This window comes from Trachurus japonicus, chromosome 4 (genome assembly GCF_045865225.1).
Source record: "Trachurus japonicus isolate A0001 chromosome 4, Traja_1.0".
NCBI classification, from domain to species: Eukaryota; Metazoa; Chordata; class Actinopteri; order Carangiformes; family Carangidae; genus Trachurus; species Trachurus japonicus.
This window is the reverse complement of record NC_140910.1, coordinates 13,384,439-13,408,202: the sequence shown is the minus strand read 5'-3', so window position 1 is coordinate 13,408,202 and position 23,764 is coordinate 13,384,439. Positions and strand designations below refer to the sequence as shown.

Sequence of the window (23,764 nt, the reverse complement as noted above, 5' to 3'; positions counted from 1 at the left end):
TTTGGCGGTGAAGAGTAACCGCTTAGTAAATTTGTTCCATTAAAAGGCATTAAGAGTTTCCATTTGCGCTTTGAGAGATCTGTCAGTGGTTTTTCACATGTAGGTTCATAAATACAATGGGGGATGGAGCCTAACAGTAGTCAAGTCTGATCTGATAATATCTAGGTCTCTCTCATAAAAGGCATCAGCCATCCAAAGCAGAGTCTGTATTACTGCCCAGTTAAAGCACCAGTCTGTGTTTCACACAGTGACACGCACCATTACATTAGAAAGGGAACTTGGCCCATTTGCTCCGTTCTCCTACAATAACAGGGTTTTGAAGCTCGGTACTCTGGCTAGTTTCAGAGAACCCATTAAAGACTTGATTAAACTACTCATATTGTTATTGCTGCCTTTATGTATTAAAGGGGCTATTTGTAAGTGCCAATGGTGGGTAGTGGTGATTGTTATTTGAAAAGACCTTCAGCGATTGTAGTGTATATAAGACAAGAGGTTATATTATGTCCTCTGAGCAGCGTTACACTTTCAGGTAAGATTGGAAGCTGCTGTGAGTCGCCATCAGGAAGTGACAAGTCAAGCCAAGGCTAACTCGTTGGCATGCTAACTCAGTAGATGAAAATATAAGAAGTGTTCATTTTAGTCAGTTAAGGAACAAAGTTTGATGCTGAACTCGCACCTATTCTTGTCTATTGCTGTTTATGCTAATGCTGGCTACCAAGCTGTTAATGCCAGCCACTGTTAACACTAACAAAACTTACAATTAGCTCCTTAAATGCACTTGGTTAATTTCTTTGTCTTTCTTTTACATGTTGGGGCGCTGGCGTCCCTCAGGGTCTCTCTATTTTAAATTCTAAACTCGATTCTTCCTCCTAAATGTGTTGCACCTGCTCTATAAATAAAGACTTGAACTGAATTAAGCAGATGGGAGGTCTGTTCTATATTAAGCCTACAGTACATATCTAATGGTGGGTGGCTGCAGTGGTCTATATTAAGGAGCACACAGATTAAAAATACCCCAAAACACAGCAATGGATGGACCCATAAAAATTTCCATTTGCTATTCTGGTGGGAGCTAACAAAAGCAGAGTTTTCTGAAATAACAGGCTATTTATGTTGAGTTCAATAAACACATAATGGTTGCAGTCGGGACAGTGTGATGGCTCTGGGGGGTTTGTGTTTTCTTTTCCTCTGAAGTTTGTCTGCATCTGAACAGTCTCCGCACAACATCTAATTATCACAAAAATGGTTTATACATTAAGTGTTATTACTTTTTTCATCCATTCAAGGATACCATGAAGAGCACTGAGAAGACCAAGGCAGTCGTTTTCTAGTTTACAGATATTTTCTAATCTTAGTTCCACAGATGGGATATTTTCTGTATTGTTGTAACCTCTCTTAGTACAAAAGGAAACAAAATAACTTGCTACTGGAATGCGACTGTTTCATATGCCAACCTACAAATCTACAGAAAACTTGTTACAAAATTGTGTCTGACATTGCCTGTTCACACAACACATCTCTTGCAATGAAGACCTTCTTGAAACATTTTTTTAAATAAAATTTGCAGTACATCCAGTTCTCCTTCAGTTTCAACAAGGAGTGAAGAAAGGTTAATTGAGTATTTGATCAAAACCATCAACAATGTTAACTTGAGCTAAATTGTTCTTTCATAAATATATAGAAATAACACTGCAGAGAGCATGGACACATACACTGACACACCAGCAGAGCAACCTCACACAGACACACATATTAAATCACCATCCAAATAAGATGGAAATTCATTTCTGACAGAGAACGGGATGTCAAAGGTCTGTTTGCAGCCATCAGAATGATCTAAGACACAAATGACTCAACATGAGTGGGCATTCTGATTTTTCACACTTATGTGCCAGTAAACACTTTGGCTGGTTGGCTCACGACTGTGGCCTACTCCTTCCAAGTGTATAATCAGTCACATTAATGAGAATGGTAATGTGATGCAGAAGAATTAGTCCAGGTCCTTGGGGTTGAGTCTCAGGAGGCTTTGGAAGAGGAACTAGCTGCCTTGGCCGTAGACTCGCTGAGCCTTAAAAAAATAACACAACCCTGCTCTGAGCTTCAATGAGCAAAGCTACCAAGACGCCTGACAACAATAACAAAATGTCCTGACTAAATAACAACATTTTGCCTCTGAAACTGCCTTGACCAAATCAATAGTGCTCGCCTGTTAATCATGCTGATGCAAGCTGTCGTGGGGGGGACTGAAAAAGAGCTCTAGTGCACACCCACAGAAGCACTCACACATTTCCTTTGCACTTCCTTGAGCTAGGAGTTGTGTTTATGTAGAAAAGCCCAGGCTATTTCTATAACTGGTATCCCCTGTGTGTGTGTGTCTGTGTTTGTCCCCTGGTACTAAGATGAACGAAAACTGGTTCACCAAAATACAGCAGCTGCTCGGGGAAAGCGATCTGCTTTAAAATGTATCATTGCATCCACTTACACAGACACTCCTCAGCCTTCAGTCTAACTAAATATCAGCTCCTCAGTGAAAACATCAGCGGATGTTAGCAAAGCTAGACTGTGTGTGTATGCAAGTGCTTGTGCGAAAACTTGTGTTTGTCTGTTTTTGTTTCTTCCATGCAGTTTGATTTGTGCCTCCCTCTCTTTCTCGCTCTTCTCTTCCTCTCCAGGCTCTTCATTAGTTTGTGCATGGGCACTAATGAGTGATACCTAAATCTAGCCAGAGGCTCAGCTCTACCGTTCCACCCAGCACACAGTGGCCTATGGTGAGCATCACCTCTTAGCTTTTAGTTTGGCTCGCTGCCTGGTGTAGCCGGTGGTGCTAAGGTGCAGTAATGAGCCACTGAGCCTGCCTCTACAGTATATGTACGTGTGTGTGTGTGTGTGTGTGTGTGTGTGTGTGCGCGTTTTGTGTATATGCATAATGACTGACAAGTCCTCGGGCTGCCTCTCCATACTCCCCTATCCCCTCCTCCTACATACAGGAATCTATTCATTTCCATCAGGTGAGTGTTCGAGCAAAAGTCCTTGATTGCTGGCAGAGAAACCTCTTCCACTACACGCCCGCACACACACACACACACACACACACACACGTACACGCATCCACGTGCGTAGTTTCCACTCGTTTCCCTATCTGTTCTGTTTCACACTTTTACATTTGTAATCCTCGCTCATTTGTAATTTTGCTTCTCCATGTTAGCCTCAAGAGAGAGAAACTAATTTCAGGAGTGAAAAGGGATTATCAGATGCAAACGAAATCTCCCCACCTCCAGACAAAGATACTGATGTCGACTTTTCATGGGAACAAAAAGTGACTCAAAGCCTGCTTCAGTCTGGATGGCAACTCTCAAGGAAGAAACAAGTCAACTGCCACGCTGGCAATTACTCCTTATCAGCACCAGGGAACCGACTTGACAATGGCAAGGAAATGCTGAGCTGCTGGCCTGTGAAACACAAGCAGAAGTGACTGCGGGGAGCATAATCAGCTTCCCCTCTTAACTTTTCGGTGAATTCTGTGAAATGACAAACACGTAAATAAGAAGTGAGGTGGCCATGGTGGTCTAGGGAGGAACATCATTAGGTACCCATGTGTGTGTGCGCGCTCACATCACCTAAAGTGTGTGATGCATCCTGTCTGTTACAACCGAGGAGTGTTATTATATTAATGAAGGCCTCTCACAGCGGCTTGTTCTTTTCTTCTGTGGACTGAGTCAGACGTGCCAAAACAAATAATCCCCATCACATTTTCACAGGCCTCATTGTATTAATGCCAGACCAACAAGGGGACACCGTCATATACCCAACTAACCTCACACACACATACACAAACAGGGCCACACCAGCACTTTCGCACACAAAAAACCCACCCTGCTTGACTACTAAACAAGCTGAGGAAACCATGGAGACGCGCGCTGAAAAACGAAGAGATGGAGATAGAGAGAGGGAAAGCATCTATGTTCGGATCCAGCTGGTTATAGCCTGCAAGACAGTAAATTAACCATCTGATTAAGATTTGAAAAGCGGCAAAGGAAAGGAACATAATGCATCCAATTAACAGAAGAGACAGCAATAAATACGGAGCTTCCAGCAGTTGTTACCTCTGCTTTGAAAATAGCTCCAGAGATTGACGACTTCACTGCCATGCGTTCACTACTTTCGTGTCGTTTATCCTATGTCTATACTGCCGCGTGTGTGGACTTCACCTTTAATGTCAGAGCCTGGTCAAACAGAGATGAGAGGCAGTGAGAAAGGTGGATGAAAAAGACAGAGAGAGTAATTGGTCCCAATGTCTTTTAGAGCCTTATCTTATGAAAAGGGACAGAAATGAGAACTAAAGAGCAAACAGTGGCGCCCCTGAGCTTTCCATCCATTATACTGTGAGCCCCGAGCTGTCCTCCTATTACGGCCTAAGCCCTGCAGAGCTTCAAAGCTACTTTGTTGTGGCCGTTAATGGCGATGATGACAGCAGAGAGGCTTTCTATGCCAGGTGAAGCGGTCCGAGCCAAGAAAGCAGAGAAAAAGAGAAAAAAAATTAATAAAAGCTGTCCACCAGAGAGGAGTGGCACTGTCCGGGAGGCAAGTCATAAAATCTAAAAAATCTCACTCAAGAATAACTGCCATCTTTTAACATTTGGCAGGAATAGTGCTCCACAGTGTTTGTGTAACTGAGCAATCAACCCCCACCCTCGGGGTAGTGCAATTAAAGACATGCTAACTGAGAGTCATCAATTAAGTAAAAATTGAGGAGCAAAAAATGGTTCCATTATGAGTTAGGGGCATGCTGAGAAGACAGGAGGCAGATCTGAAAGTTTAATCACTGCTGCATGTTTCTATGATTTAGAGTTTGTTGGCCAAAGCAGATGTTTACTTGCTATTGAAGCAACAACATGGCTTTTATTGGTATTCCTCTCCAACATGTACTGTATGCAAGTGGAAAAACTCAGTCAATGCTTTTCCCTTGTAGTAGCGCCGTTAATGTTTCATGGTACATGACATATCTCAGGCCTGCAAGAGCAAGCTCTCAGGCATTTTCTCTCTTGTTTATTTCTTCAGTTTAGACCCTGAGATTGAGTTTCCCAGCACCGCTGCCGCTGCACGGAGCCAGGGGAGAGCGTGGCTGAAATAAAACAGACAGAACAAGCTAGGCTATTTATAAAAAGCGAGCAGATAATTGTTGAAAAGGTTAGATCAGCCACAGCAGGTGACGAGCGAGCTGCGTGCTGATGCACACAACAAGATGTCGAGGCAGCGCAGTGGTGATGATGCTGGGTCAAGAAGAGCAGCCGATCAGAGAAGATACACTGATGAGGATTTCTGTCTAAATCAATACACAGCCAGCTGAAAGCAAGCAGAAAGCCACCACACAACCAAATTAGAACCAAGACTTGAACATGTTGGCTTTGTTAAAAAGGCCACAACACAGAACAAAGTGTAAGTCTCTAAGGTGCCACTGCTCCTCAGTCAGACTATATTTAGAAGAACAGGCCATACAGCAAAGAACACAAAATAACAGCAACCAACTAATGTTTCCATTTACCCCGCAGCAGGCAAGTCATACATCCCATAATTGTCATAAAACAACTAAGCGCTCAAATGTCAAAGAGGAGGATTAGACAAATGTTTGAAGTGTTGTCACATCAAACATACACCAGCATAAACTGGAAAAAGGAAACTTTATGAGTTGTATTTTGTGTTTATTTAGATTATACAGTTTGTACAAAATAAATGTCTCATTGGCAGGGATATATTCAAATACTCTGACAAAGACGCAAGATTCGCCCAAACCACAACTGGGAAGAGCACGGCGGGGCTGCAGCCAATATGACGGATGTTTAGAATAATGTCAGTTCAATGGACGTGCTCGTGGCGTAATATGTAAATACATATTGCACCAGTTGGGAAAGTGAATATTTTCCTTATTAATCATTCATTGTCTCATTTGTCTATTTCCTGCCCAATTCCTTGCAGAAGGTATTCTCTCAAAAACGTAATCCCTCGATTTACCTTGTTCCCGCCAATGTCCTCTCTGCCCTCATCGCTCCACAGCCAAGAAATAGCAGTTAGTCAAACTCAGAGACCTGAAGGACCATGTATCATCTGATGACAGAGGCTGATAGATGCCTGACAGACTGCCAAACCCTGGGATGTGCTACATGAGTCAAGCACAAACACTCCTCCGTTGTACAGATATGCATTTGCACATGTATCCATCATCGCCATGTGGGAGGTGTGTGTGTGTGTGTGTACTGTATGTGTGTCTTTGAGCCCATGTCTGTGTGTGTCACGCTGGTTTGAGCAAGAAAAGCTTTGCAAGTGTCCATCTCAGTGGCGCCATGGGAGGATGGAGGTGGCCAAGCACGGGCTTCCCGGAGACTGGATGATGAGGTGGGAGGATGTGAAACGATGGGGTCTGATTCGGATGTTTAGAGCAAATCAAGCTGTAAAGAGTGGGACAGCGAATGCGCACTAAAGGATCTAGTGACTTGATAGCACGTCAACACACACACACACACACACACATACAAAAAACACCCTTTCCTGTCTCTTGCCTTCTCCTTTCCACGGAAACAAACGTCTGAGCGAACAAGCGAATTAAGCAAATGGCAAAGCCTGGCCTGAGCTCTGAATGTCACAGTCAGTCATTGCAGCCTCCCTCTAAGTGATGCAGACAGAGAGCCATTCTGATTGCCCCACCAGTCAAGCCAAGGGGTGAAAAACATTTACATGCAAATACGAATGACCCACTAGCTACTGTGAGCACGCTAGCTATGGTATTCTGAATGCACAGCAACCAGAGAAAACCTCAGCACTGAAGACTTGCCAATCAACAGCTCTATTGTAACCGCACACAAGCTTTAGAAGTAGCTGTTATGTGTGCAGGATATCAATTTTTTTTTTTCTGCTTTTGTGCCGTATTGGTTTGTGACTGCCATTGTTACCGCTCCTTGTATCAAGCCGAAATTAATGTTAATGAATTCAGCGCGGGACCTAATGTACTGCATCAACAGATTTGCTGTGAAGACGCTTAAATCCTTTCTTTCATTTCCACATAACTCCTCAGTATACAGACCGTCTACCATCCTCACAGCATCCACTCATCTCTGTCGGCGCCGTTAATACCATGTAATCAATCATCCACTTTCAATTTGAACAATTATAATCCAGAACCCTTCATAACAAACATGCCTCGCTGTCGCGTTGAGCGGTTAGTATCAGGGGACAGATTGTTGGTGGACCGTCTGGGTCTCCGGGGGTCTTCGACGGGGGGAGACCTTGGCTCTGTTCCTAGCTGTCACCCACGGCTGGGACATTTGGATGGAGAACCCGCCTGCTGTCATCAGACCTGTTGCGTCCAGATGGGTTCTGGGTCTGATTCTGTGATTCCCACCCTCAGAGAGCACACTCCGTCCTCCTCCTCCTCCTCCTCCTCCTCCTCCTCCTCCTCCTCCTCCTCCTCCTCCTCCTCCGTCCCTTATTTCATCTCTTCGGCTTCTTATTGAATGACAAATACATCAAACTTGACCTTCCCTTCATCCCTTTACCATTTATTAACAAAGACCAAATCACCACTCTTTTTTGTTCTTTAACCTTGACACTCAGCTTTCAGCTCCGTGTGATGCTTTCATCTCATCTCTCACTCTTTGGCTCCAGTTTCTTGGCTAAAATCTCTTCATTGTGTGTGTGTGTGCGTGTGTGTGTGTTATTTGAGTGCATGCACACATGCTAGGGAGATGAGCAGACGCACTGCACAGCAAGACCTCTTTGATTCAGCACAGCAGAGACCCACAGCGAGGCTGTACATTAATTGGTGCTTCTGAGCCATTAATTTAGGCGAGTACGTTCAAGGACCCACTTTCCTTCCACTTTTCAACAGCAACCGAGGCTGAACAAGCATCCTCTCAAGACTCTTCCACTATTTTCCACCTCCTCTCCCTTCTCTCAGCTCATGGCCTTCTCTCTGCTCTGTGCCTCTTTACTTCTCCCAATTACCTTACAGTTCAGCTTCACCCATAAACCATTGATGTGTCCGTGCCCTCCTACTTGCCTCACCTGCCTCACCTTCGCTCTCTCTTCAACTCAACCACCATCGAGCGAGGAGAGGTGGCAGGTCAAAGCCTCGCCTCAGTCCCTCCACTCCGCCAACTGTCCCGCGCCCGGTGCCAGCAGGACAGAGTTTTCTTTTTGTTTTTTCAGCATGACTGACTCCCCTAGGTCACTGAACGCATTAAGCTGTTAATTACCTTAAAGCACAAAACAAGTGGTAGCTTGGCAGCAAACTGAGCGGACATTTACATTTTTTGTTTTTTTTCCTGAGAGTACAGTCACAAACTTAAATCCAGAACACCAGTGAGACGGGCAGCGACCACAGCAGCAGCTCCAGTAGTAAACAATGCTGTCAACAGCGGGCACAGACAACGCAGATGAGAACATTCTCATTTTATTTTTGCAGCTTCTCTGTGACTATAAAACTACAGGATAGAGCCATTTGGGCTGGAAGTTCCCCTAAGAAATGAATCAGCTATAAAACAGCAGCAGGATAATACCATTCTGGTCCACAGGGCATGTTTTTTTCTCAGATTCATGCTGAGCTGATGCGGGAAATGATTCAGGATGTGTGTGACCAGCATCCTCTCTGCAATGTCTCTCACCATACAGTGGTTAAACTGTGCCTTATTAGTGATCTGCTTAGTGTTCATGGTACCTGGCATGGGAAATAAAACCTAGGAGGTGAACAGTCTCGGCCTGTGAACGCTATAATAGAAATAAGTGTTGCTATTTATATCATGTCAGAGAGGAAAAATATTATTATTGCGGTACGGCTGCTGGCTCTGGATATGTTGCTCCAGGCTTTGGGCTTGCGGTGGCTTGTTGCTTAGCTGTGAATGTGTGTATGTGTCTGTCTGTCTGTTTGTGTGACTGGGAATATCCAAGTGTGTGTGTGTGTGCCAGTGAGTATTCATGTATTCCGGGTGGTATATGGGACTGGCCTGTCCTCTCGCTTCCTGACCATGGCCCCTCATTAGTCTCGTCTCTTGTTAACAATCTGGGGCTCTGCTGACACCAAGACTTCATAAGAGCGCGAAAGAGACAGAGAAAGTGAAAGTGTGTGTGTGTGTGTGTGTGTGTGTGTGTGTGTGTGTGAGAGAAAAGAGAAAAGGGTGGGAGGCGGCAAGGGTATGTGAACGCAACTTAATGACAAGCAAACAGGCCGTGAAAAAAACATTCAGCTCACACACACTGACTTTTTATTCGGGTCCAGGAAGTAAACGTTGGTGTCTGTCTCTGTCATGTCTGCCTGTCTTTTCATGCTGTCTCCCACAGTATCACTCATGGTCTGCTGCCAGCGGGATGGAGTTTATACTCATGGAAATGTCTCTGTCTCACTGCTGCAGAGAATGGAAGAACCCCCTCTGCCTACCTTATTCAGATAGAGGAAACACACACACACGCAGGAGCACACTCCCCCTGTGGAGGTACAATAAGCCTACATGGAATGCCAGTTTCACCGACGGGAAGCATCTTTATTCAACAGCCACTTGGCCTTTGGTGATAGCAGCTGCATTCTTTGTTCCTGTCATACAGGGCCACCTCGGGCTTACACAACATGATACCGCTCCAACTTCTCCACTACATTCTGTCACACTTAAAGGGCATAGACAAAAAAATATTGAAATCATACTCTTTGCAGACTCAGAGGAGAGGCTAGCTCGTGGCTGCCAGTGACAGCGGCCATAAGAGAGGGCTTTCAAAGAAAAATGAAAGAGTGCTTATTATTGACTATATCAGGCCTCCTTCTTTGAACTCTCTCATCTATTCGAGCTGCTTGGCATTGCGCTGGATGTATAAGAGCCATGAAGCAGACGGAGAGATGAGAGCGAAAAGGAAGACATGGCTGGAAAAACAAGTGATTAAAAGATAAAAGGAAGAGAGCAGATGATGAGGGATCTGCAGTGTGTGATTAAGTGGCAGAGGTGGTCCCATTGGGCTATAGTCCTTATTGCATTTTAATGGGTGGGCTGGACGATCCTTGACCCTCTGTGAGGCAGAGGTAGCACCTTAGTGCAGATCAAACTGCCAGGCTTGACAACCCCCCCCCACCGCAGGGCATCTGGGCCTTGGGAATGAGGTGTGTTATTTGTGTGTGTGTGTGTGCATGTGAGGGCTCACAGGGTCACGGGCAACCATGTTTATCCTGCTGCCATGGCAACCCCGGTAGTAGCCTTGGGCAAATAACAACAAGCAAAGCCATATGTGTATGAGAGAGAGCGAGCGAGTGTGTGAACTGGGGATTTAAAAAGACGAGGTGTGATTTTATATAAGTCTTCAATTCATACATTTCAAAGACCTGTCCTTCCCCCCTCCCTCGCTTCCCCTCTGTCTTTCCCCCTCTCTGCCAGTGCGGCTGGCCTACACCTCAATCATCAGGCCCTCCTTTTCACCTTCTCTTTCTCCCAGCTCCACATGCTAAGTAGGAACATTGTTACGGTCAATTTGTCCCATTCAGGGTCCCAGTGGGCAGAGTCCATGCCCTGACAGCCTGCAGACAGAGACCACACTGCCTGAGAGGCCTTGACATCAAGGTCCAGAGGAGAGGGGAGAAGGGGGAGGAGGGATGAAAGGGGAGGAGGAGAAAAGCGAAGGACAACAGGAGAAGAAGGGGGGACAGGAGTGGAGAGGTAATGAGGAGAGCAGTGGTATGGAGGCAGAATGTGCGAAGGAAAACAAGCAGGGGCCAAATGGCGAAGAGAATGAATGACAGAAAAAAAGAAAGGGAGGTTGAGGTGCCAGGTTTAACACAAGACCCCCGGTCCCAGCAGCTCAATAGTATTTCCAACCGGTCTGTCAGTCACACACTGGACTGATGTAGATGGCGACAGCTCTGCTCAGCTGCGCCACAGAGGACACCTCTAATCCATCTGCTTGAGTTTGGCCTGCACCCAGAGAAATACAAGACAAACTGGACAAGCCCGCTGGAGTCAGAAATGCAGGTGTTCCTGGCCGTGTTTTTTGGTACAATATTGGAATTCAATTGGAGCCGGGTTATTTTTTTCCACAGAGAAACTTAAGCCAAGGGGGTCACTGAGGGGCTGGTTTGAGAACTCACTTTTTCTCCAATAAATCTGGAGGCATGTGCAGTTTTTCTTGGAACAACTTGCTACCAACAAGAGAGTCCTGATGAAAACTATTGACAAGGTGTTGATTATGCTGAATGATGTGGTGGTTTCTAGTAAGATCAACTTAACTTTTTTAAAACTGAGAGTGCAACAAATGAGTTACCATTCATCTCTTTTGTACTGGGGTGGAGGCAGATTTCTAAAAACCTGAAATATAAACCACCATTATCTCCATCAGATATTGTACCACTAGACACAAGTGAGAAAACATGTATTGTTTCTATGCATTTCTGTAACCTGACTCGAGGGTCATATATCAATGTAGAAGACAGCAACTTAACACTAGTGCTGCACTTTCATAAGACTGGGGGAGTTGTGTTAAGAATAATCAAAGTTGAAGCGACAGAGGTCAAGGTATGCTGACTTTTTGAGTCAAAAAACATCTCTCCAGACCAGGCTTAATAATACTTTTCATGACCAGAAAATGACCTCTATGTGTAAAATCAGTGCAGTGTTCCTTTAAGAACAAGAGAGCTCATACCTTTAAGCATAAGGGAGGAATAAAGAAAGTTTTTCTAGGGAGGACCCCAGTTGATGACCCGGACAACATTCCCATTCGCACCCACTCAAACTTCGCCTGAATACTGAATTTGAAGTTGCGACATAGAGTCAAGGTTTAACCCATGTGTCCTGCAGTCAGGTTGCAGCAGAAAGAACACATGAAGTTCAACTTTATGTCCTTACTTTGGCCGGAACTTGTTTGGCAAATTAAGCTTTGTCTGCCCCATCTGTGCATTTTATGTCTATGCTGGAGCTGCCCCAGGCCCACAGGTGATGTAACCCACAGCAGGGTGTGCGGCGGGGAGGTGGGAAAGAGGGATTAAGTCACTGTGTAAAAGCACCTGTTATTTTAGCGCATAGGGCACAACACTTGCTCCGAGGCAAGGGGTGCAGAGCGGCTGTTGGCGTCAGAAAGCAGGCACAAACAGGGCACCCATTCAACCAAGGCTGGACAGTGCTGAATCGCACTTGTGTAGGGCACAGACAGACTGACTCACACACATGCACACACATGACAGGAAGGCAAACAGACACAATGCGATGAACAATTTGCCTTGTGTTTCTCTATCACAGCCGCACAAGCAAACTCTCACTGTTTTTCTCCTCTTTTAGGTTTGACACACACACACGCGCGCACACACACACACACACATATGCACACACACGATTCTTCAAATTAATTGGCAATTCAGACTCCACAGTACAGACAGCAGGGATCTGTCAAGGCCATGTGTGTATGGTGCGATGTTGCAGATCGCCCCAAATTAACTAACTTTATAATAAATCACTGGGCACTGCTAGCCAAGGATTAGCCAAGCTCCAGTGAGCAGTTTGTTAAGCTGCGAGGAGAAGCACTTGGGACGGAGAAAACACAGCCAAAAACTGACATCAGCACTGGGACCTTGGAACGGTACAAACCCCCTGCCTGGTTTCCTGGGCACACATTTAGCCCTGTTATCTGAGTTCTCCATTGACACAAAATCCTGCTCGTATATTAGGCTTTTACTTGGAGTTATTGCTTTTTCTTCTGTTGGGGTTTCACCGCTAATCACTTTTAGTGTTCAGGACATCAGCTCTAACATCAGGTACGCTGCTCCTTCGATTGCTTTCCTTATGTTTGCCTTACATAATTCTTTGTGCAATCTTGCCCCCTACTGAGTCATTTCTTTTGGCAGGAGTAATGCTTCCTACACTCTGGTTATTTACATACTGACTGAGAAAACATTTATCCCCTCTCCCCTTCCTGCAGAAAGAAATTAAACTCTCTTGAGGAGGCTTATTATAAATTCCCTTCAATATCATCAAAACAAAACTGTCTCTTGTGAAACTATTAGGGAGTTAAATCTTGACACAGGGCTAATATTTTTGGAGTAGTTACAGTAAGATTAACAGTATACATCAGTGCAGTTGCTCCAAGGTCTGTCTCTTGATAATTATTGTTCCCTGATCTTGTTCACAACCCTGTGCTGCACTTGGTGAAAGCATAATATAATGTAACAAGTATTATTTTTGGGTAGATTTACCCTCTAATCTCTCTAAAGATGACATGAAGAAAACCAAAAAAAGAAAGTGCTGGTTCTATTCTTAGCTCTCTTAAAGTACTTTGTCCTTTGCTCCTGAACAAATGAAACCTAGATCCAGTACAATAAGAAGATCAGAGATCGTATTCGACAGGTATTTTCTGTGTTGTCAACTAATTCATTCCCTCTAATAGCATTTCTCTTGTAATTACCGGTGGCGTGATGGGCCTACAAAAGGATGTCAGTACATGTGAGAAAAGGCCAGCGCTCTTACTCTGTCATGCCAAAGAAGCAGCGACACTCGGATGATTAGACAATATCTAGTTTATGATCATCTCTCCTTTCATCTGCCTCCCGTTTTATCTCAGCGTCTTCCCTTTCACCACCTACTCTGTCTCCCTTCTGTTACTGTGACAAAGGTCTGAAACAGAGTCTGGCGCAGTACATCGCCCCCTGATGTAGCAGCGGAGCAGCAGGGAGGACGGATTTACTGTATGTATGTAACCTGCGGCAGCAACCCCTCGAGCCACGGCTGTCAGGAGTGGCTGACAGCCTAGGAAGAGGAATTAAAGAGGCTCTTGTCCTCCAAGAGCTGATTGACACAGTCAGAGCGACAGCAAGGCTAGTGGAGGTGCTGGTATTCCCTTGGCTGCCTCTGCCCTCACACTGGACGAGGAGTTCTGTCTCACTTTCTTTAGATGTGTCTTTCTCTCTCGTCCTATTCTTCTCTCCTCTCTCACACACTATAGGGCTCATTATAGGAATTCTCTGACCCTCTGGGACTTCACTTACTTCTCTGTCTCCCTTTCCAGTCCACAAACCTCGGTGTTGGACAAAAGGCAGCTGAAAGGCAATTTGAATTTGAAACAGGGGCCACAACAAAAACATGCAGCTCCCAAATGGAGAAACTTTAGGAGACTTGGAGCCAGCTATTGAGTGTTAGCGGTCCTCACAGAGAAAGAAAAGAAAAAAAAAATGTGATTCTGACACTATCTGACCAACCAGCTCAATGTACTGTAAAGGTAGCAGCTACTGCAGAGGGAGAGAGGAGGGAGAGGGAGGGAAGGATGGCATGAGCCTGAAGGCTGTGGTAGTGGACACCAGGGGCCCAGCGGGTAGGACTGTCATACACACATCAACTAGCAGTTACATACATCCACACAGCACATGCTATACAAACAAACTGCAGCAACACACACAGTGAGAAAGACAGAGAGAGAGAGGGGGAGAGGGTAAATTATGACCAATCCCATGGTGAAGACATGCTGCCTGTGCTTCTACAGCTCTCCAACTTGAAAATGAGGATTTCTAATTATGGTTTAAAATCATTTTAATGTGGAAACAGGGGAAATCTTCATTGGCACAGCAAGGAAAGTCCTAAATTTCGACAATTAAACAGGTTCCTTGTGGGAAAGCTGCTCAATTTAGGCGGCTGGCTGACACTGAGGTGTTATGAGGGCAGCAACGCAACTTATCATAATGAAGGATGACAAAATGTTCCTGGTCAGGACCTAACTGTGTCATTTTCAACCCAGTAAGCCGAGTCGTGTCAAAATCTAATCAATACATAGACGGTGAAGCGCCTCTTCAGGCTCCGGACAGCTGAAAAAAAAAGCTGCTTGTTTTGTGCGTGGCTGCAAGCTACGCAGTATGAAATTGAAAATCATATAATGAAACCTAGTGTGGAGCCAAGACGCGGAAAAAAATCAGCCCAGTATTGTGTACGGGTTTGAGTGGGGTTTTAACCATATTTCTCCCAACAACATTCCTTCATCTAATCAGAGTCAATACAAAGCATCAAGGCGCGACAGAGCCTGTGCCCAGAGCGCACCACCACACCACCAGTACCACCACCACCCATCCGGACAGCTCGGGTCACTTACCTCAGATTATGAAGGGAAACGGTGCCGCCGAAACAACGTCTGTGTTGAGTCAATTGTGTGTCAAGCTGGAAACAAAAAAAAAATCCGAGTGATCAGAGGAGAAGGGGAGGCTCGTTAGTGCGTTACCAGATCCTGTGCAGGGTTTTGTAAACTACTCCTCCCTGTCGCACCTGTCTCTGGCAAAAACTGATCCCGTACGCCGGCCTGACATCCCTAAGACAACTGTCTCAGGGGGTTGTGTGTCCGTGCCCCCCTGCTAGTTTCAACACACACACTCACACACACACATGCACACACGCGGCACCACCTGTCCCCGGTGCAAAACAGCCCACAAAGAGCTTTCTATGTCGCGCAACGACACATGGCATTCTCCGTTAGTCTCTGCAGCAGTACTCCCTCACAGACAGCCGTCCGAGATCCCCAAGTAATCTGGAAAGGCTGGAAGCAGCCGCTGATGAAAAGGAGCACGCAGTAATAACCCATCCAGCACACCACTGGCACCCGAACCAGCTGCAAATTACATCTGCCGCTCGCGTCGCTCGCCCAGTTGTGTTATCAATCTTCTGGTCCCCCACAATAGTTGGTCTATTTTGCCGCTGCGCACGACTGCCGCTCTGTCATTGCTGCGTCTTTTTCCACCTCGGCTCTCACTGAAAGAAAAAAGGACTGTCCCTCTGTCTGCTTGTGCGCCCCACTTCCACGCAGAGCCAGGCTCAGGATCCAGCGCGGGGCAAAGTCCCATTCATCGGTTTATTTAAAAAAAAGAAAAAAATAGTTTTCGTTCCGGGAGCTTTGGTGAAGCGGGAGGACCACGGCGTTTGTCTTCTAGCGGTAGTGTGAGCTACAGCATCTCCAGCACTGCTCCCTGCTGTCATCCACAAGAGACTCTGAAAGCCTGTTAGGGCCAAAACCTGAAGCAGAATTATGCAGCGACTGGAATGGAATTGATTAATGACTAATTGGGGTCTCATTTAGAGGCGCCTGATCCCTAAACACTTCATAGCCGAGCTCGCCTTCGCAGTTAGAAAGTTTCTGATTGGGTGTCGGCTAAAATTTAAAGGTGGCAAAATGTCGAGTGAAACCGACAACCCCGGGGAGCACACCTGTGCGGTGGCTAATGTTTATTCCAGAGAAACTTTATACTTCCGTGACATTCAGCCATAATAGTGAGTTTTATGACTACTACCGTAGCCTATTTGCAATAATACGTGTGAAGGACCTGAGGGGGGAGCAGCAGGTCACAAAAAGTCAGTGATAGAAATGAGAAGAGATGATGACACATTTTGATCTTGTCTTAAACTACTTTTTTGTCAGTTGTAATTTTTCTCTGGTTCTATTAAAATCAGTTACAACATCTACAATAATTATAATTGATATATTACGATTAAAAATAACAATAATTATTATTATTAGCAGTTTTAGACTAGGCATAATAGGCTATGTATTGACTGGAAAATTAATTTGAGGTTGTTGTTTTTTCTATCTAATAAGAATTTTTTTAGTCCACTGTAATAGAATAATTCAGTGTCCTTGAAACTGTTTTTCACTAACAGCTCCCATTCCTGAGTTTTAGGTCGTTTTGTTTGCATCCTCTCATTGAGCCTAAATTAACACAACAGAGGAATAATCTAGTCTCATTAAACCTCAATAAGCCTCCAGCCCAGTGCAATTGTTGCGCTATACAATGTCTGATGATTGCGTCTGAGTCAGTCACTTGTTTTCAGCAACATTTTCAGGAGCATTGTTCCATCTCACACTGACCCCAAAAAGGCCTGCACTTATGGCTAAAATTAATTACCATATGGAAAACCATTTATGTGCAGCAGCGGCTGTACTGTAGATAGAACTGGTGCTGTGTTATTGGCTGCGGTGTGTGTTAAAGGAGTTAAGACCTACTGGACCTCTCCATGAAATTGCTGGGAGCCTAAGCCACTTTTAAGCTGTGATTCATGAATAATTAATTCCTGAAATAATGACTTCTACAGGCTTGAAAGCTCATGTGTGTCACTCACTCTCTACATCCTCTTAATAATACTTCCAGCAATCTGACAGCCTTTTTGATACAATCAGCTAATCAGCAGTCCCCAATCAGGTGACTCAACCTCTGATCTGGGAGAAAAATGCCCAAAAAAAGTCCCTGCTATTAGTCAATGGAATGTGGCCTAGATGATGTTAGTCATCCAAAACATATTTTGTATGAGATCTTTGTACTAGTCAAGTTCTTGAAATAATTACTTTTTGGATGTTGGGAGCTGTTTTGAAGGAAATGCCAGAATTGGCTTTGGAAAAAAGAAATAAAGGCTAACAGCAAAACTCCTATTTTTTAAGCTGTTTATTGACATTCTGTAGAGCTTAAATATGACATTGATATTATTGTAGGACATTGTTTTGGTTTGCCTGTTGTTTGCCGTTTTGTTTTTGTTTTTACTTATCTGAATTTACACAGCCAAATTTGCCTGCACCAGCACTGTAATACGTATTAAGATTATTCATCCTGCTTACCTTATCATCGCATGCTGCCTGTGACTTTGTAGCCCCCACAATTAAAAAAGAAAGTTTCCTTTGTCCAGAGGAGACCTGCTGACAGTCTTTGTACAAGCTGATTGCAGTTACAACAGAGGACGCTGCTCTGACAGCAGTATCATTATTCAGACAGAAATAGTTCCACCAACAGCAGAATAATGATGAGTTCTCCTTACTCGCTTCAATGCTGTGTCTCTATTACTCTCACATACAAAACCATCAAGTCTCATGTGTCTATAAGAACCTAAATCAAGGTGTCCTGTCTATTCACAACACGCCGCCCACACTAAGAACAAGATAGCTCTGAGAGAGCAAATCAATTCACACAGTGAAATGCGTCCATCCTTTTCAGAAGGATTTAGAAAAAAAATGCACAAGGGGTTTCCCATCTGTGAGTTGGGCCTGTGTGTGTATTTAGAGCGTGAGAACTCACACTTTTTATTACTTTGTCCCTGCTGCTGCTGCATTGCACTGTTACTCCACCCAAGATCGGTGTATAAACTAACCAAACCCTTTCCTTGTACTAAAGTACTGAACAGTGAGCAATAATGTAGGCTATTACTTTTTCTGAGCAGCAGCCAAAATTGACAGCTTTGTAATAATGATACGTTTACTGGCCAGAAGCAGACACAACAGTCAGGCCTGTAAAATGATTTCCATTAATACAGCAGTAGCCTAAAAGTTTAACATGAACTAACATTTGCTACTGGTCAAATTACAGCAAATTAGGTTGCAAAACAACATTTTCTCTGAGGCTGGTTACACAATATCACTTGGAGCCTTTTCATGGAAGTATTTCCATGATAGCTTTTTATGCTTCTTCTCAGTTGGTTTAGTTGAGACATACAGCCTAGATACTTGGAAAACTTTTTTTCTTTTTTTTTTTCTTTTTTTTACATATAAGACACGATTAAATTCAGTCCTTGTTGTGTGGTTAAAGAGTTTGACCCCTCAAAATGTTGTGTAAACGATTGACACTGTGTCACACTGGACCGTCAGAATCTCAGACCAAAACAAACGTTTTTGTTCATCTTGGGCCTCCCCTCCCTTCTGTCTTGGTCAGGGAAAGCGGCTACTTAACACAACAAGAAGTCAGCTGAAAAAAGTTACTCTGTGCAATCAATAATCATTAAACGCTAGCATCGGACTTTATGTGCTTCACAGCAATTACGGCACAAAGCTAGCTAGCAATAATTTGCAGAATACCACTTAGGGCTGTAGTTCACTGGTTATGTTACAGAGGCTACTGCAGTAAGACAATAAAGAAAACAGACAAGTAACAAAACGTAGCCACCAAGTTACTTACCCATTGGGAAGAGGAGCTACTTCTGAGTCGAGCTGGAGCTTTAAGCAGCTTGTAGGACTCTCCTTGGTAAAGCCAGGGCAGCATTGGCTCCATGGTCAGACTGGGGAACTGGGGAGACAAATTCAGCCTTGGCCTTGGCACAGATGATTGGAGCCACTTAAATACTTTATGGGTGTTCTCACAGGCCACAGGCCGACTGGGATTTGAGCTGGTAGCCCTCAAGGCCAGTCTGCATTATGTTCTGGTCTTATCTCCTTCTTGTTTGGGAGTCTTTTTAGACACAAACATGGTTTCTTGAGGGGAAGGAAAGTTTGGGAGGTCAGTAAACTGAACACTGCATGCTGCACTATGTGGGCTGACCCCGAGAGGTCATGGCTCCACAGAAACAGAACGGAGACAGGGCTCCTCCTGGAAGCAAAACAAGATTAGAAGAACAATGACATAACTCCATCTTTTATATTTGTGTGACACACATAACCATTCATCTTAATGTAACTCATGTTTATGGGCACTTGTGAATGGATATCCCATATTATCTCTCTTGGAGCTCTGTTTTTGCTCCAGCCCCTGGGGGAGAAAGAAACAAAGTTAAACTGCAACTACAGTACTGTGTCCTGTTGAAGAAAACCTCATTTAAAACCCCACACATATTTATGCAGGTAGGCTAACTGAGAATACCTGCTTGTGGTTCCTTCATGCAGGTTGTATTTTTTCTGTGTTCACAAAGTACTTGTGTCCAACTTTGTTAAACTCCAAAAGGTTTAAATGCTTAACTGCTGTAGTAGATTGCAGTTTGTCTCTGAATATGGAAAGTAATCCACATGAACACGCTTCATTTTTCATAAAGACTGATAAAAGAAACGCTAAATGAGAAATTACAGGGAGTTACTGAAGCTAGGGGAACAGAGGCTAGACATGACGTAATTCGGCCTCCTTGGATACTAAATGTTCACCAGCTGCTAACTTTGCGTGTTTGTTGTTTGATACTCAGTAAGTAGTGGTGATGTGTGCAAGTGGCGGAGCAAAAAGTGAGATTAGTGAGATTTTCAGCAGCTGTTTGTCAAGTTTTCTATTCTAGATCTACCTTAAATGATTTATGTGATTGTACCTCTGTACTTTTACTAAAATTATCTTTTGAATGCAGGACTTAATTGTTATGGCTGTACCGTTGATTTTCCTGAGTATATCTTCAAACGGCTGCTTTGGTTGTTTTAGGGAAACGCTGCATGTAAATAGGCTACTGGATATATGCAAGGGAGGATGGTAGACTTCCACAACGACTCTCAATATAGGCTACATACTGTAGCCACTGCTGTACTCTATTTTAATATTAAACAGCCCTCAAAAAGTTTTTTCTAAATCCCCAGATTAGTTTATTATTCTGTTTCCTGCTACTTTGCATACAAATGATTTAGGATGCAAAAACTTTGAGCCATGTTCAACAAAAGAACTTACACCATTTCATCTCCTGTCAAAGTTTGTGTGCTGACAATAAATAAATAAATAAATATTCATTTTGTTCATCCATTTCCTTTTATCCCACTCGATGTGTCAGAGCAGGCAGACAGTAGACCTGAGCCAGATAAAAAGGAAAAGAGCTGCCACGAGAAAACGAGGAAGCTTAACAAAAAAAAAACTACAACCTTTGATGGAGAATGCACTTTTTAATCTCTGTAAAACATGAGGAAAAGGGGAAGGGCAGCGCAGCCATCCTCCCCCCGAGGTACAGTCAAAAGGCATGAGAGAATAATATGTGTCTCACAGCTTGTTGCAGTAAGATGCCAAAGTTAGATGAAGCTTTTGTTTGCTGAATTCCATTTCACCAGAAGTATGATGCAAAATAAAGATTCCTCAGTCTGCAATGTGACCGTTTTCTGTCTCACTGATGTAATCACATGGTTCACCAAACTATGAATAAAGACACATAGATGGCATGCAGGGTTCATGTGATCAGACACAGAGACTCCACAGACGCACCAGTCATTCTGGCCACTCAACTTACAGTAAGGAGCTTAGCTATTTCACAATCAGCTCTAGGACCATTCTCTCATAAAAACTCTGTTTGTGCAAGTTGTGTTTTACGGACCATCTTTACATTTTTTCGCAGATCAACCTTTAGCAGTCCGTGAGTCAAAATTAATAAGCAAATTGCTCATAGCAAAAACAAATATTTATATTCAAGTGGCAGCACTTTTGAATGACTGTAGTAATTATGACAGGAGAAAAGCAGGAAGTCACGTGACCTTACATAGAAACAGAGCTGCAAGGTTGTCATTTTCTAGTTTAAGTGATATATTCAATTGTCTGAACAATAATTTCCTATTATTTTAAGAAATTTAAAATTAGTTTCATTCATTTAGTTATAAGTTTCCTTTTCCCATTTTTGTATCTTTGACTGAAGTTATAGGCTATAATGAAAAGGCTATGTATGATAGTGTTATCAAAACAATCAAGAAACTCCATGTCAAGACTGATAATGACTAACACTGTAAGAATCTGTATCAAATGAAAATGCAGAAAATGACCTTGATAGAGACGGTCCCTGGTGTGAGGCTCTGCTCCAGTATTCATGCAAAACATCAAGGCAGTGAGCTCAATCTGAATTGTTCCTCATCTCAGCGTGACATGCAAACAGTAAAGAAAAAAGATCTGAACAACACAGCTTTGTGTGGCTGTAAATGAGAGCAACAAAAGGTCTTCTTTCATAAATGATGGTTACTTGTTCATCTCTTGAATGTGAAAAAAAGCAAACTCAATTTTATATTTACCTATGTTTTCATAACTTCTTTCCATTAACCACAGTTTGTGCACAGATATTTTATTCATTTATTCATAAAAGCACTTTGTTTTGTTATTCTCCAGAGCTTCGAGTTTAAAGATGACATCGTAATTAATGCTCTAAAGTAAACTTAAGTGCTGATTACTTTTAAGATTTAAATTGTCTAAATATGGAATAATTTACAGTCAGTGTGTAAACAGATTTGATCAGCTTGTTGTAAATTAGTTGAAACCAATCTGGCGGACTTTATTATCACTGTGAGGTACTGCAGAGGCAGCCATCAATCTGTCATGATAAATGTGGTGCAGAGATGACAAGGTAGAGGAAATGAGATGGGATATGGTGTGGGAAGAGATGGCTGAGAGAGGAGAGGGCAAGCACACCTTGCTATGAAGAGATTTTGAAGAAAATGCTATTGAAAAAAATGTGGAAAACTATAAAAGACACAAAAATATACTGAAAGGGACGAGGATCAATACTAAAACACGCCGAGGTATCTTTTATACAGGGAGCAGAGAGAAATAAAGGAAAGCTTGGGGAATCAATGTACGATAAAAAGGCATGCACTCCTCCTCACCTCTCCAAGTCACAACAGATCGCGTTTTTGTTTGGAGAAGGGTCACAGTAATGTGCCATCGCTGTCAAAACTCATATAATCAAAACCCTAAAGAACCATAAATATTTCAGGGCCAGTCGGCTCCTTCCATGTTTCCTGTCCACCTCCGCTGTGGCAGCTGACCCGTTGTCAGGGCTCTAGGGTGAAATAAGCCCTCCAAACTAAACAGGGGAGACCCAGAGAAATAGAAAGGCAGCTGCTGGGATTCAAAAAGATGGACAGTCACAAAAAACACAGTATGAAGAAAAAGTGCATCCTCTGTGGAAGCAAAGTTGAGGTTACCTGTTGGTCCATGGCAAGACACAGTTCTGTTATTAGTTGCTTTTCATTTTGTATATGGCTACAGTGACCTGGCGTTTCCCATGTTCTCACACTGACGCTACAAATCTTTTAGATTATGTGTTTTTAAGGTCTGCTAGAGGTTCCCCACAAATCACTTTTCTAATATCCTTTAAGCCGAAGGCACAACAGTCATAAAACGTCTGTAGACAGTTAAGTTTTCCTCGTAGAGCAATTTTACTCAAAAGATTAAAGACCATTACGGTCGCAAAAAGTTTAATGCATAAAGTTAATGACCTCTATGAGCTTTCATTTTGAGCCTTCACTTAATATATGGACAGACTTTCTTCCAGCCTTAAACTCTGATGTATGATGTATGATGTATGATGTATGATGTATGGATAGATAAACCCTATAGACCTAAAACTAGTGTCCAATATAATCAGAATCAAGGACATGCAAGGATATTTATTAATTAAAAAGAATGTTACCTTGATGCTGGCATGTCGATTCTGTTGGGAGATTTGTTTAAAATAATTGAATAGGATGCCTTAATGCAAGTTGATTTCTTACTGAGAAGGTCAGTACCTCTTATGTCCGTTGTCTGGTATGTACAGTATGAAGCAGTTGGTTAGCTTAGCTTAACATAAAAACTGGAAACTGGGGGAAACAACAGCCTGGTTCCATCCAAAAAAATCCAAATCAACACCTCCGCAGCTTACTAATTAACACGTTATATCTTCTTTATTTCACCTGCACTGAAAAAGTGAAGAAAAAAAAATCTGCAGTTTTACACTAGGTTACAATAGGTGCCACTGATTCTCAACAGGGAGCAGTGAAGGAATACTTCCACATGAAACAAATGACACATGATGTGTTAATCAGTGAGCTGTCGAGGTGGTGGGTGGATTTTGTTACCATTTGATCTATTTTCAGTCTTAATTACTAAGCCAAGATAACTGGCTGCTGGCTAAAGAGGGTGGTATCAATCTTCTTATTCAACTTTTAGCTAATATCAAAAAATATTAATGCTAAATGTTGTACACCAGCCTCATTTCAGTTCCAGATCATGATCACACTCTGATCAATACAGTGGTGTAAGATGGAATAATAATGGACATTGTGCTTACCAATATGTGACAGAGGTCTGTCTCCTGTCTCCTTATTTGTTCAACAT

The 23,764-nt window shown here is 43.3% G+C and overlaps 1 protein-coding gene across 3 annotated transcripts in view; it reads right to left on the bottom strand.

Moving 5' to 3' along the window:
* Nucleotides 1-15,981, bottom strand: part of sema6bb (sema domain, transmembrane domain (TM), and cytoplasmic domain, (semaphorin) 6Bb) — a 125,223-nt gene extending 109,242 nt beyond the window's left edge. The window contains exons 1-2 of one of the 3 annotated variants that reach the window (XM_085774093.1): nucleotides 15,255-15,981; nucleotides 15,085-15,149 (exon numbers count right to left, since the gene is read on the bottom strand). The gene's annotated coding sequence lies outside the window, so the exon portion shown is untranslated. Of the gene's footprint in view, nucleotides 1-15,084 lie in introns of all 3 variants that reach the window. The other 2 variants (XM_085774094.1, XM_085774092.1) reach the window with 2 other exon arrangements.
* Between the last annotated feature and the right edge of the window lie 7,783 nt (nucleotides 15,982-23,764).